Raw genomic sequence first — 12,696 nt, forward strand, 5'->3', positions numbered from 1 at the left:
ATGATTTTTCCATTCGGGAAAAGATCACTTTTGCACTTCTCAAAGTAGCCCCTCATGTCAAGGACTGGTGGGAAACCTACTCTGAGAAGAAGGATGAAAGTATGAACTCACTGTTTTTAGCCGCACCCACTTGGAAATCATTCTGGGATGCCATTAAGGAGCAGTACTACCTAGTCAAAAGCTATGAGGATAAATACGTAAATTGGACCATACTGTGGCAGCGAAGGGACCAAGACGTGCTGGACTTTACCAATATTTTTCATACCCTTCGCACAAAGTTGGGTATCTAGGATTCTTAGCAGCATTTGGTACTAAAATATCATGGCTTCCTACATAGATACATCTAGGATGAGATGGAGATCCTATACATCTCCTTGCTTGGAATTGCATACTAATACGCTGTCAAGATCGAGTAGAAGTTTTAACAGAAGAAGGGAGACTTTGAATCTAGGAGTCCAAAGAACAAAGGACAAAGCCAAGGCAGGGTGACCCAAGGCAACTCATCGAAGCCATAAGAAAAGTACAACACCAAGAAGTCAAATAAGGACACACGAAAGTGGTGTGACTTCCATAAGAGTCCCATTCACAACATAAGTGGGTTGCAGACCAACCAACCGCTAATGGCCGAGTTGAAGGCTTGAGAATCAGATGCATGTTCCATCCCTGAGTCAGAACACAACAAGAGGAGTGACAAATGGAAGCAGATCATTGACGTGGAGCCAAGTGCCATTATTTCCACCGCCAAGATACAGCAAAATGAGCCCAAAGACCCAAAGAAGGGGGAGCATCTTTTCCACTCACAAGTGTGGGTGAAGGGTTTTCCGCTGCAATTCATTGTCGACAGTGGCAGCCAAAAGAACCTCATTTCAGTAGAGGAATTGAAGTCCTGGGACTATCGACCTCACCACACCTGCATCCGTACAGCATCAGGTGGCTTCACCAAGGACGAGATGTCTAAGTCGGACAACAGTGTCGCCTTCTCTAGAACATCAAACCCTTCACATATGAGGTATTGTGTGATGTTGCACCTCTTGATGTTTGTGATGTATTTTTAGGCCAACCACAATTGTAGAGGTGACATGCTGTGTATGAGTCGAGGCCTCACATTGTTATTTTTCTTTGGGTAATGCATTATACATGATACCAGAGGTCGCCCCACCTACCTCCACCTCTTTGATCTCTTCTAAGAAAGGAAGTAATATCATTTCCCAGACTAGGAAATTTATTTTCACTTTGGTTCGCCCTAAAAGTAAGCGGAAGATCATAACCCCCATGACAGGTTCCTCCACACAGCAGTAGCAGTAGATGTATATAGTTATGAAAGAATACAAGAGCATCTTGTCCTCACCCACAGGGTTACCATTGCACTATCAGGTCAAGCATTCATTCGATCTGACTTCCGAAGAACCTCTACCCAACGGGCTAATCTATCACCACTCCATTGTGGAAAATGCCAAGTAGAAGCAACGACATGATCAACATTGGGTGCCACACAAGTTTCAGGTGGGCGACAATGTTTGGTTGCACCTGTAGAAAGAATGTCTTACAAGAGCCCATCGGAAGCTCAGACCACTCTAATATGGTCCTTACACAATTACCAATGTTGTGGGAGACAATGCATTTGAGCTAAGCATTCCCCCATTCCTTGGCCTACACCCAGTGTTCAATGTGGACCACCTTCGGCCATACTTTCCCCCATTACTAGAAACATTCGACATTGCAGAACAACCCAGACCAACAAAGTTAAATCCAGATTACATAGAGCAAGCTGCAAATGATCAGATCATGGACATGCAGATCAAGCACACTCGCCAATATAAGATCCAACTGTATCGAGTTGTCAAAGAAGGCCAACTCCTTCATGAGGGCAAGTGGCTCACTAGGGACCAAGTTTAGCAGAATTTTCCTCATCTCATGAAGGAACTCAATGCAATGGGGACCATTGCTTCCTAAGGGGGGAGGAATGATCAAGGTGGATATTGGTGGCCACCCGCCAATTCCACTTGGACCAACACTATTGTTCCTTTTAGTTTTTCAATTTCCTTAACTGTAGCACAGTTTACTATTTTTAGCATTTTTCAAGTCCTGAACTTCCGAAGCCATTTTAAGGCCATAAACGACATTTTTTGGGAAAATTGGGAGCAACATGGGTCCATGGATCAATGTTTCTCATCCAAAAGTTATAGTCCTCGGATAGATATTTATAATGAGTTATTTTGTGCGTCAAGTGGAGATTGTATGCCAAAGTTATGACCCCGGGATGTGAGTGTACCAATTTACCCAAACAGGGCCCATAGTTTGGTGCTTCACCTCCTAGGGTTAGGTTTTTGGATGTTTAGGGTTTTCCAATTTTTTCTCAAAAATAAATAGGCCTTCGAGCCACATTGTAAGACATTTCAGAGGCATGTAGATGCCACATCTCTTCTCAAAGATAAGCTACCATCTCCCTAGCTGGTTTATTTCCATTTCTATTTGTAAGCATAATTCAATATTTTACAGTAATGAAATGAAGTATTATTTCTACTTCATATATATATTTATGGTTATTTTTGTAATTTGTTGTGTTCCTATTTAAATATGGATCAATGGTATCAGAGCGGTTTTCTCTTTCTCTATTTTTCTTTGCATGTCCCCAACGAGGTCGGGATATAAGGAGTTAGGGTTGGAATTGGTCGAACCTTTGCAAGACTAGCCTTGCAAATCCCCATGGCCTCGCATGGAAGATGAAACGAAAGATGGGGGGCAAGAGATCCTAGCAATATCATGCTCGAAGAAGCCCTTGAGTGACAAAGGAACGGGATGATGGAAAACTTTACCCAGATCCTTTAGCAGCTACCCATGGGCAATGTATCTACTTCTAGCAGCTACTCTGGAAATGCCATGCCCTTTAAGGTACAAGTTATCCTTGAAATCCCCATATTCGAGGGTCAGATAGACATAGATGCTGTAGAAAATGAATAATCTGCTCGAAGTTTATTTTCCTGTTCATGATTTTTCCAGCCGGGAAAAGATGACTTTTTCACTTCTCAAAGTAGCCCCCCACGTAAAGGACTAGTGGGAAACCTATTTTGAGTATAAGGATGAAACTACAAACTCACTGTTTTTAGCCACACCCACTTGGAATTCATTCCAGGATGCCATTAAGGAGTACTACTACCGTCTCAAAAGCTATGAGGATAAATACATAAAGTGGACCATGCTACGGCAGGTAAGGCACCAAGATGTGCTAGAGTTTACCAATATTTTCCATACCCTTTGCACAAAGTTGGGTATCAAGGATTCTATGTGGGATCTTGTACTCAAATATCACGGCTTCCTACATAGATATATCCAGGATGAGATGGAGTTCCTGGATAACTCCTCGCTCGGCACAGCATACCGATATGTCGTCAAGATTGAGTAGAAGTTTAAACAGAAGAAGTGAGACTTTGGATCTGTGAGTCCGAAGAACAAAAGATAAAGGCAAGGCGAGGTGACCCAATACAACCTGTCAAAGCCATAAGAAAATAACAACACCACGAAGTCAAAGAAGGACACAGGAAAGTGGTGTGAGCTCCATAAGAGCCCCACTCACAACACAAATGAGTGTCGGACCAAGCAGTCACTGGTGGCCAACCTAAAGTCTTCAGAATCAGATGCATGTTCTGACCTTGAGTCAGCACCCAACAAGAGGAATGAGAAAGGGAAGAATATCATTGACACAGAGCCCACCACCACTATTTCCACCGCCAAGCTCCTGAAAAATGAGCTCGAACACCTAGAGGAGGGGGAGTGCCTTTTCCACTCACAAATGTGGGTGAAGGGTTCGCCGCTACAATTCATTATTTATAGTGGCAGCCAAAAGAACCTCATTTCAGCACAGGACGTGAAGTCACTGGGCCTTCTGACCACACCACACCTAGAGCCATACAACATCGAGTGGCATCACCAAGGACGAGATCTCTGAGTCCGCCAATAGTGCCTCCTTCCCTATAGCATCAAGCCCTTCACATATGAGGTATTGTCTAATGTTTCACCTCTTAATGTTTGTGATGTATTATTAGGCCAACCATACTTGTGGAGGTGACATGTTTTTTATAAGTCAAGGCCTCGCATTATTATTATTTCATTGGTAATTCATTATACAGGATACTAGAGGTAGCCACACCTACCACCACCTCTTTGATCTCTACTAAGAAAGGCAGTAAGATATTCATCTCTGAGACTAGGAAAATTATTTTATTTCTAGTTAACCCTCAAACTAAGGGGAAGATGTAACCCCCGCGAAGGGTTCCTCCATGCAGCAGAAACAACAGATGGATACGGTCATGAAGGAATATAGGAACATATTCTCCTCACCCACAGGGGTACCATTTCACTGTCAGGTTAAGCATTCATTTGATCTGACTTCTAGAGCACCTCTACCCAACACGCTGATCTATCGCCACTCCATTGTGGAAAATGCCAAGTACAACCAATGACATGATCAACATTAGGTGCCACACAAGTTTCAGGTGGACGAAACATTTTGGCTACGCTTGCAGAAAGAATGCCTTACAGGAGCCCATCATAAGCTCAGACCACTCTCATATGGTCCTTACACCATTACCACGGCTGTGGGAAATAATGCATTTGAGCTCAACATTCCACCATTCCTTGGCCTATACCCAAATTACATGGAACAAGCTACAACGGATCAGATCATGGACACACAGATCATGCACACTCGCCAGCAGAAGATCTAACTGTATCGAGTGGTCAAAGCAGGCCAACTCCTTCACCACGACACATGGCTCACTAGGGAGAAAGTTCAGTAGAAGTTTCCTCATCTCATGGAGGAACTCAATGCAATGGGGACCACTGATTCCTATGCGAGGGGTAGAATGATCTAGGTGGAAATTGGTGGCCACCCTCCAATTCCGCTTAGACCCCCACCATTGCTTCTTTTAGATTTTCAGTTTCCTCAATTGTAGCACAATTTACTATTTTTAGTAGTTTTTCGTGTCCTGAACTTCCAGGGCCGTTTTGAGGCCCTAAACGAAAATTTTAGGAACATTGGGAGCAAGATGGGACCATAGACTGATGTTTCACATCAAAAGGTTGTAGTCCTCAGATATATCTTTCTAATGAGGTATTGTGTGTGTCAAACAAAGATCATATGCCAAAGTTACGACCCCGGGAAGTTGATGTACCAATTTACCCAAACAAGGCCCATAGTTTGGTGCTTCATCTCCTAGGGTCAGGTTTTTTGATGTTTAGGGATTTCCATTATTTCTCAACAATAAATAGGCCTTCAAGCCTCATTGTGAGATAGTTTAGATGCATGAAGCTACCACATGTCTTCTCAAAGATAAGCTACCATCGCCCTAGCTAGTTTATTTCCATTTATGTTTGTAAGCATATTTCAGTATTTTACATTAATGAAATGAAGTATTATTTATGCTCCATTTCTGTATTTATGGTTATTTCTATAATTTCTTACGTTCCTGTTTAAATCCAGATTAGTTGTATCATAGTGGTCTGCTCTTTCTCTATTTTTCTTTGCATGTCCCCAACAAGGTGGAGAGATAAGGAGTTAGGGATGGAATTGGTCAAACCTTTGCGAGACCAACCTTGCAAATCCTGACAGCCTCCCATGGCAGATGAAAAGAAATATGATGGGGTAGGAGATCCTATCAAAATATTTCTCAAAGAATCCCTTTAGTGACAAAGGAACACGATGATGGAAAAAATTTCCCATATCCTTTAGCAGCTACCCATTGGAAAGACATCTACTTCCACCAGCTACTCTACAAACGCCACAACCTTTAAGATACAAGATAACTTTGAAATCCCCATATTCGAGGGTCACATAGATGTAGATGCCATAAATAAATGGTTAAATCTGCTTGAAGGTTATTTTTATGTTCATGATTTTTCGAGCTGGGAAAAGATCACTTTTGCACTTCTCAAAGCAGCCCGCCACATCAAAGACTCATGGGAAGCCTACTACGGGTAGAAGGATGAAAGTATGAACTCATTGTTTTTAGTCGCACCCACTTGAAATTCATTCCAGGATGCCATTAAGGAGCAATACTACCCTGTCAAAAGCTATGAGGATAAATACATAAAGTAGACCACGCTGCCATAGGGAAGGGAGCAAGACATCTCACATTTTACCAATATTTTTCATAACCTTCGCACAAAGTTGGGTATCAAGGATTCTATGTGGAATTTGGCACTCAAATATCATTTTTGCCTACATAGATACATCCAGGATGAGATGGATTTACTAGACATCTCATAGCTTAGCACGACATACCAATATGCTGTCAAGATTGAGCAGAAGTTTAAAGAGAAGAAGTGAGACTTTGGATCTGCAAGTTAGAAGAACAAACGACAAAGCTAAGGTGGGGTGATGTAAGACAACCCGTCAAAGCTGCAAGTGAAAAACAAGACCATGAAGTCAAAGAAGGACACAAGAAAGTGGTGTGAGTTCCATAAGAGCCCGACTCACAACACAAGTGAGTGTCGGACCATGCAGTCATTGGTGGCTGAGCTAAAGGCTTTAGAATTAGATGCATGTTCCGACCTTAAGTCACAACCTGACAAGAGGAATGACAAAGTGAAGCAGACCATTAATGCAGAGCCCAACGCCACTATTGCCACTGCCAAGATCTAGAAAAATGAGCCTGAAGACCCAGAGGAGGGGGAGTGTCTTTTCCACTCACAAATGTGGGTAAAGGGTTCGCTACTGCAATTCATTGTTGATAATGGCAGCCAAAAGACCCTCATTTTAGCAGAGGTCATGAAGAAGCTAGGCCTACTGATGACACCACACCCACAACCGTACAACATCCGGTGGCTTCACCAACGACAAGGTCTCCGAGTCTGCCAATAGTGTCCCCTTCCCTACAACATCAAGCCCTACACAAATGTTGTATTCTGTGATATCACACCTCTAGGAGTTTGTGATGTATTATTAGGCCAACCATACTTGTGGAGGTGACATGGTGTGTATGAGTCAAGGCATCGTGCTGTTATTATTTCTTTGGGTAATTCATTGTATAGGATACCGGAGGTAGCCCCAACTACCACCACCTCTTTGATCTCTGCTAAGAAAGGCAGTAAGATATTCATTTCCCAGACTAGAAATTTATTTTCTGTCTGGTTCACCCTCAAATTAAGGGGAAGATTGTAATCCCTGCAAAGGGTTCCTCCATGCAGCAGCAACATCAGATAGATACGGTCATCAAAGAATACATAAACATCTTCTCCTCACCCACAGAGGTACCATAGCACTATCAGGTCAAACATTCATTTGATCTGACTTCGGGAGCACCTCTACCTAATGGGCCAATCTATCGCCACTCCATTTTGTAAAATTCCAAGTACAAGTAGCGACATGATCAACATTGGGTGCCACACAAGTTTCAGGTGGGCGATAAATTTTGGTTGCACCTGCAAAATGAACGGCTTACAAGAGCCCGTCGGAGGCTCAGGCCACTACTTACACCATTGTCAAGGTTGTGGGAGACAATTCATTTGATCTCAGCATTCCCCTATTCCTTACCCTACACCCAGTGTTCAATGTGGACCGCCTTCAGCCATACTTTCCACCATTACTAGACACATCCAACATTACAGAACGACTTGCTCGAACAGAGTTAAATCCAAATTGCATGGACAAGCTGCAACTAATCAGATCATGGACATGTAGATTAAGCACACTCACCAGAAGAAGATACAACTGTATCAAGTTGTCAAAGCAGGCTAGCTCCTTCACCAAGGCTAGTGGCTCACTAGGGACCAAGTTCATTAGAAGTTTCCTCATCTCACGGAGGAACTCAATGTAATGGGGACCATTGCTTCCTAAAGGGGGAAGAATGATCTAGGTGGATATTTGTGGCCAACCACCAATTCCACTTGGACCCCGACCATTGTTTCTTTTAGTTTTTTAGTTTCATTAATTGGAGAATAGTTCACTACTTTTATCGATTTTTTCAGGTCCTAAACTTTCGAAGTTATTTTCAGGCCCTACACGACGTTTCTTGGGAAAAGTTGGAGAAACATGGATCTATGGACTGATGTTTCTCATCCAAAAGTTGTATTTCTCTTATAGATATTTCAAATGAGGTATTTTGTGCATCAAACGAAGATCATATGCCAAAGTTATGACCCCAGAAGTTGATGTACCAATTTACCAAAACGGGCCCATAGTTTGGCGCTTCATCTCCTAGGGTTAGGGTTTTGGATGTTTTGCGTTTTCCATTGCTTATCAACAATAAATAGGCCTTCCAGCCTCATTGTAAGACAATTCTGAGGCATGTAGCCACCACATCTCTTCTTAGAGATAAGTTACCATCACCCTAGTTGGTTTATTTCCATTTCTGTTTGTAAGCATATTTCAGTATTTTACATTAATGAAATGAAGTATTATTTCTGTTACATCTCAGTATTTATGGTTATTTCTGTAATTTGTTGCATTCCTATTTAAATCCATATTAGGTATGCTGCCTTTAGCTACAATTGATGGTGTTTCTTGCTCTAATTCTACTACCATCATATCTTTATGTCCTTGTCTACGAACAACTTGATGTCTTCATGTGTAGGCAAGTTCATAGACAATTGATCAACTAATCCTCAAGTGTGCTATGAACAGTGTCTTCGACTCTACTATCTTGGAAACAATTGTACCTGTGCTACTAAGAGGGACATGAATAGCTATGATACCTGGGGACATGGAAACTCACATGGAAAGAAATTTGTCAGTCGAAAACCAAAACGATCTTGAGAACTGGCTTGCAACATACTTGTGTGACTGATCATGAAGGTTGCACCATTTCTTCTGGGAGGCTCGAATACTAGCTGCGAGACTTGCGCAATAGGAATTCTAGGCTATCTCAGAGGCATGAATGGTTGCTGGAATTGCATAATGCACAATCCAGGCTGGCTACTAACTGCTGGAATTGCGTACTGCACAATCTTAATTGGAAATGGTTGCAGTCTCAATAACTAGATTGTGCAATTTTCTGGGCCAGCATTCATTGTCCCTTAAAATTACACAATGCAAGACTGGAGGACAATCACTAGGCAGAAATGTGCATTTCCTGAGAGGAAGACAAAGCCTTCCCTCTCAGGATTGCACAATGTTGTCTTGGTGAGGTAGAGCCTAGGCCGAGGCTACCCAGACCGGCCGATGGGTAACTAAAAGCAAATGTGAAAGTGAATGCATGGTGATACTAAGTGTAAGCATAAGTGAACGATCATGTAAGATTTAGAAAATGAAACAGCATGCATGTGGGTGAGGCGAGTCATTGAATTGACAACCATTTGTGAAAAACAGTGTCATGCATGTGACCAGAGTGAGATGTTAACAAAAAATGAGATGGTGCTAGTACAAGATAATATGTATCCAAGTGAGATGAAGCACTTACGAAATCAAGCAGACAACATTCATACGAAGAGAAACATAAAATGTGCCAAAAACGCTACGCAAAACATGAAAAGTAGGCTTACCCCAAAACAACTAAGTTGAATGTGCCAATGAATCCTAGATGCAATGTGATATGTTAGAGCTGCAAGATAGATGTGAGGAATGAGCTCTACAGGATCCATTTGATTAGTTTTGATAAAATCGAGGTTGCAATGCACATACCACAAATCTAGGGGAAAGTGACACTTGGTGGGAGGTTTCTGAAATGATCTTTGCATGTAACCTCAAGCTCCTAAAAATAGATCCCTGAAACAAGGGATGCCTTTCCATTCTACCTTAGGAAGAGTAGGCCATGGATGCAAATAAGTTTTCCTCAATGCCGGAGAGAACCAGCCAATGCAACTGCACATGCAATAGTTTGCTCAAATGGGAGGCAAAAATGCACATTTCTGGGAGGGAACTGGGCTACCTACCCAGAGGGATGCACAATTTTTGGGTAGAGCAACTGACTTCTACCCAGGATTGTGAAATTTCTATGCTAGGTTGCCCTACTGGGAGGAACTGTACAATTTTCTAAGTGGAGCTTGGCTAACAGATTTGCGTAATTATGGAGCCCAGCAGGGTTCCATATAGAATTCCACAATTTCATGAGGGATTTCTTAGCCTATAGCTAGACCATGTCCGGATGAACAACCTGTGAGGGGAATGGAACAAGCTTTGATGGACAGGCTATCATTCTGCAAGAAAAACACTAAAGCCTATGTAATTCATGAAGCAAGATATGCTATTGTGAAAGGTTGGTAGGGAGGCTCAAAAACGAAACTAACGAAAAATTTTGGAGGGTGGTTGTAGTTGCTACAACACTTGGCGACACACTGGTAGAAATCCAGATCTCTTAATGGACCTTGTTGGTGCAAGGCAAGTCTAACACCTACAGAAGTATTGTCGAGTTCTCAGTTCCTCTTCGTTTCCACACTAGTTTTATTGTAAGATGTAGCATCTGCCAAGATCTTGGTCGATTGATAGACATTCCAAGCCAAGGAAAGATAGTTGTTTTAATTGGGTTGAGGGGTATATTGATGCACAAGCAGTATAGTCGTCAGAGTCTTAGTTTCATCTCTGGTGTTGCTCCACTGCTAGCATGCCTTGACAGTACCTTGGCAGAGTCACATAGGAACACAATCATGGTTCCGTTACCCGTGAGCCTGGTCAGTACCCCAATGAAGTTACTTGCATCACCTCTCTGCGCAGGAAACCTTTCCCTTCTTTCACCTTATTCATTTTTCTTTTTTTCATAATTGTGCATAGCACTTATTCATTTTAGAGGTGGAAGAGGGATCCTAAATTATTGAGAGCAAAAGAGTTTTTTCTACATAGAAGTATTTTATTATACCTCTAATGTGCCTATTAAGTTTTTCCCCCTCACCTTACTCTACCTGATTGAGCTGAGAAGGGTTAACCCAAAAAAAACCTACTAGAGTAGGTGACGCTAGTTAGCACACAAGCATTGTGTTTTCTCCAAGGTTCACTTCTAATAATACATATTTTCCATTGATGTATCATGCACTCAAAGTAACAAGTTATGCATATAGAGGTAGGATGGTAGATAACCAAGTAGTGATAGATGCAGAAGGCCTCTTGTGTTTTACCCAACTCATTTCTAGAGTCACGCATGGTTCCATTCGAAACTAACCTATGAACGAAAACAAGCAAACAAACAACAAAGAAAAGTAGAAGCAGAAGTAAATGAAAGAGAAAACTGAGTAAATGAACAAGAAAGAGGACAAAGAAACATGCAAAAAAAGAAAGCAAACAAGCATGCAATCAAACAAGCTGAAAGTAAATGCTACTCCTTCTCCTAAGCTAAAGATGCATGGGCCTCATCACGTGAAGTGATACATCCAATGTAGCCACTGACGCATTGGCTGACCCATGTTGGTGAAGACATGGTCCGTGAGAAACACGGTCATATGGACCAACAACTGTGAAATATACAACAATGAAGACAAACACACTACAAGCTTACAAGCATCCACAAAACAAAAATGAGTGAAAGTGCATGACGTGCAGTCTGTGGACATACCATGATGTTGTGTGACACTACGTGGAGATGTTAAACATACACACACTCTTGACTCTGATATGAAAACATACATGAGGAAGGTAGACCACCTACATTTCACAAGTGTGCTTGCTAAGTAAGATTCCTCCAATGCATGAGCAGTGGGATCATGTAGTTCGAGTGGAGGAAGTGAAATCTGAGTGCTAGATTAGTCTTCAATGCATACATAAGAGTGATGAAGATTCTTTCATGTTTGAACAATTTCCTGATCAGAAGTGAACCCAACCTTAGGACAGTGACGGCCTGACATAACCATCAACTCAGGCTGAAGTGCCTTGACAATCTAGGTGGTTTCATCTTTGTTGACATATGTATCATCATAGACTAGTGTCTTAGACATATTAACAAAGAGTCAATAAACATCATGATAAGATGATGGCATGAAGAGATCATGACAACTAAGATCAAAAAATGCAAGATGTTGGTTGGCATCATCATGATTCGATGAATCACACAGAGGGGCAGATGAGAAGAAAGAATGTTCATCCTCTCCATTTCTGGAAAAGATAGATGAAAAGTCAAGGGCATTTTCAAAGAATGATCAGTCCTCTCCATTGTCAGATGATGGACTAACATATGGTGTGTCCTGCGAGTGATCAACAATGGGTTCTTCTATGGACAGAGATACATATGAAAAATCAAGGGTAGCGGGATCACCATGGAGCTCTAGAAAAAATGGAGGAGGTATAGATAGACATGGATGTTCCTTTACCACCAATGGATGTTCAAGCTCCCAGTCATGCTCTTCATGAATGTCAGCGCATGCTTTTTGTGCAACACCAACTCCATTAATAGATCGATCCTCGTTCAAAACAAGTGCAGAGTCTAGAATGGAAGAACACAAGATAGTGTCATCGAGAGGATTATCCTAGTTCGAAGATGGAGGTTGAGGTACAAAATACATGTGGAAATGTATGGGACTCACAACCAAGTCTAAGCAAAAATCAGAAGGAGCGATGTCGGGAGGACATGATGGTTGAAAAGATGTTGGTGTATGATCTCCCACATCACTCTATGATGGTGTAACTGTTTGATGATGGTACGACGGAAAATCACTTGTGATAGTGAATGTGTCCGCCTGTGATTGTGCAGCTCCATCATTGAGGTATGCTAACTGGGGTTTAAGATTGAAATTCTCCTTGGGATTGACAAATTGGAAAAGGCAGTATTTGAATCTGTC

The sequence above is a fragment of the Pinus tabuliformis genome, chromosome 2_2, assembly GCF_031772625.1.
Source record: "Pinus tabuliformis cultivar Carrire ecotype Pingquan chromosome 2_2, CPIR1, whole genome shotgun sequence".
NCBI classification, from domain to species: Eukaryota; Viridiplantae; Streptophyta; class Pinopsida; order Pinales; family Pinaceae; genus Pinus; species Pinus tabuliformis.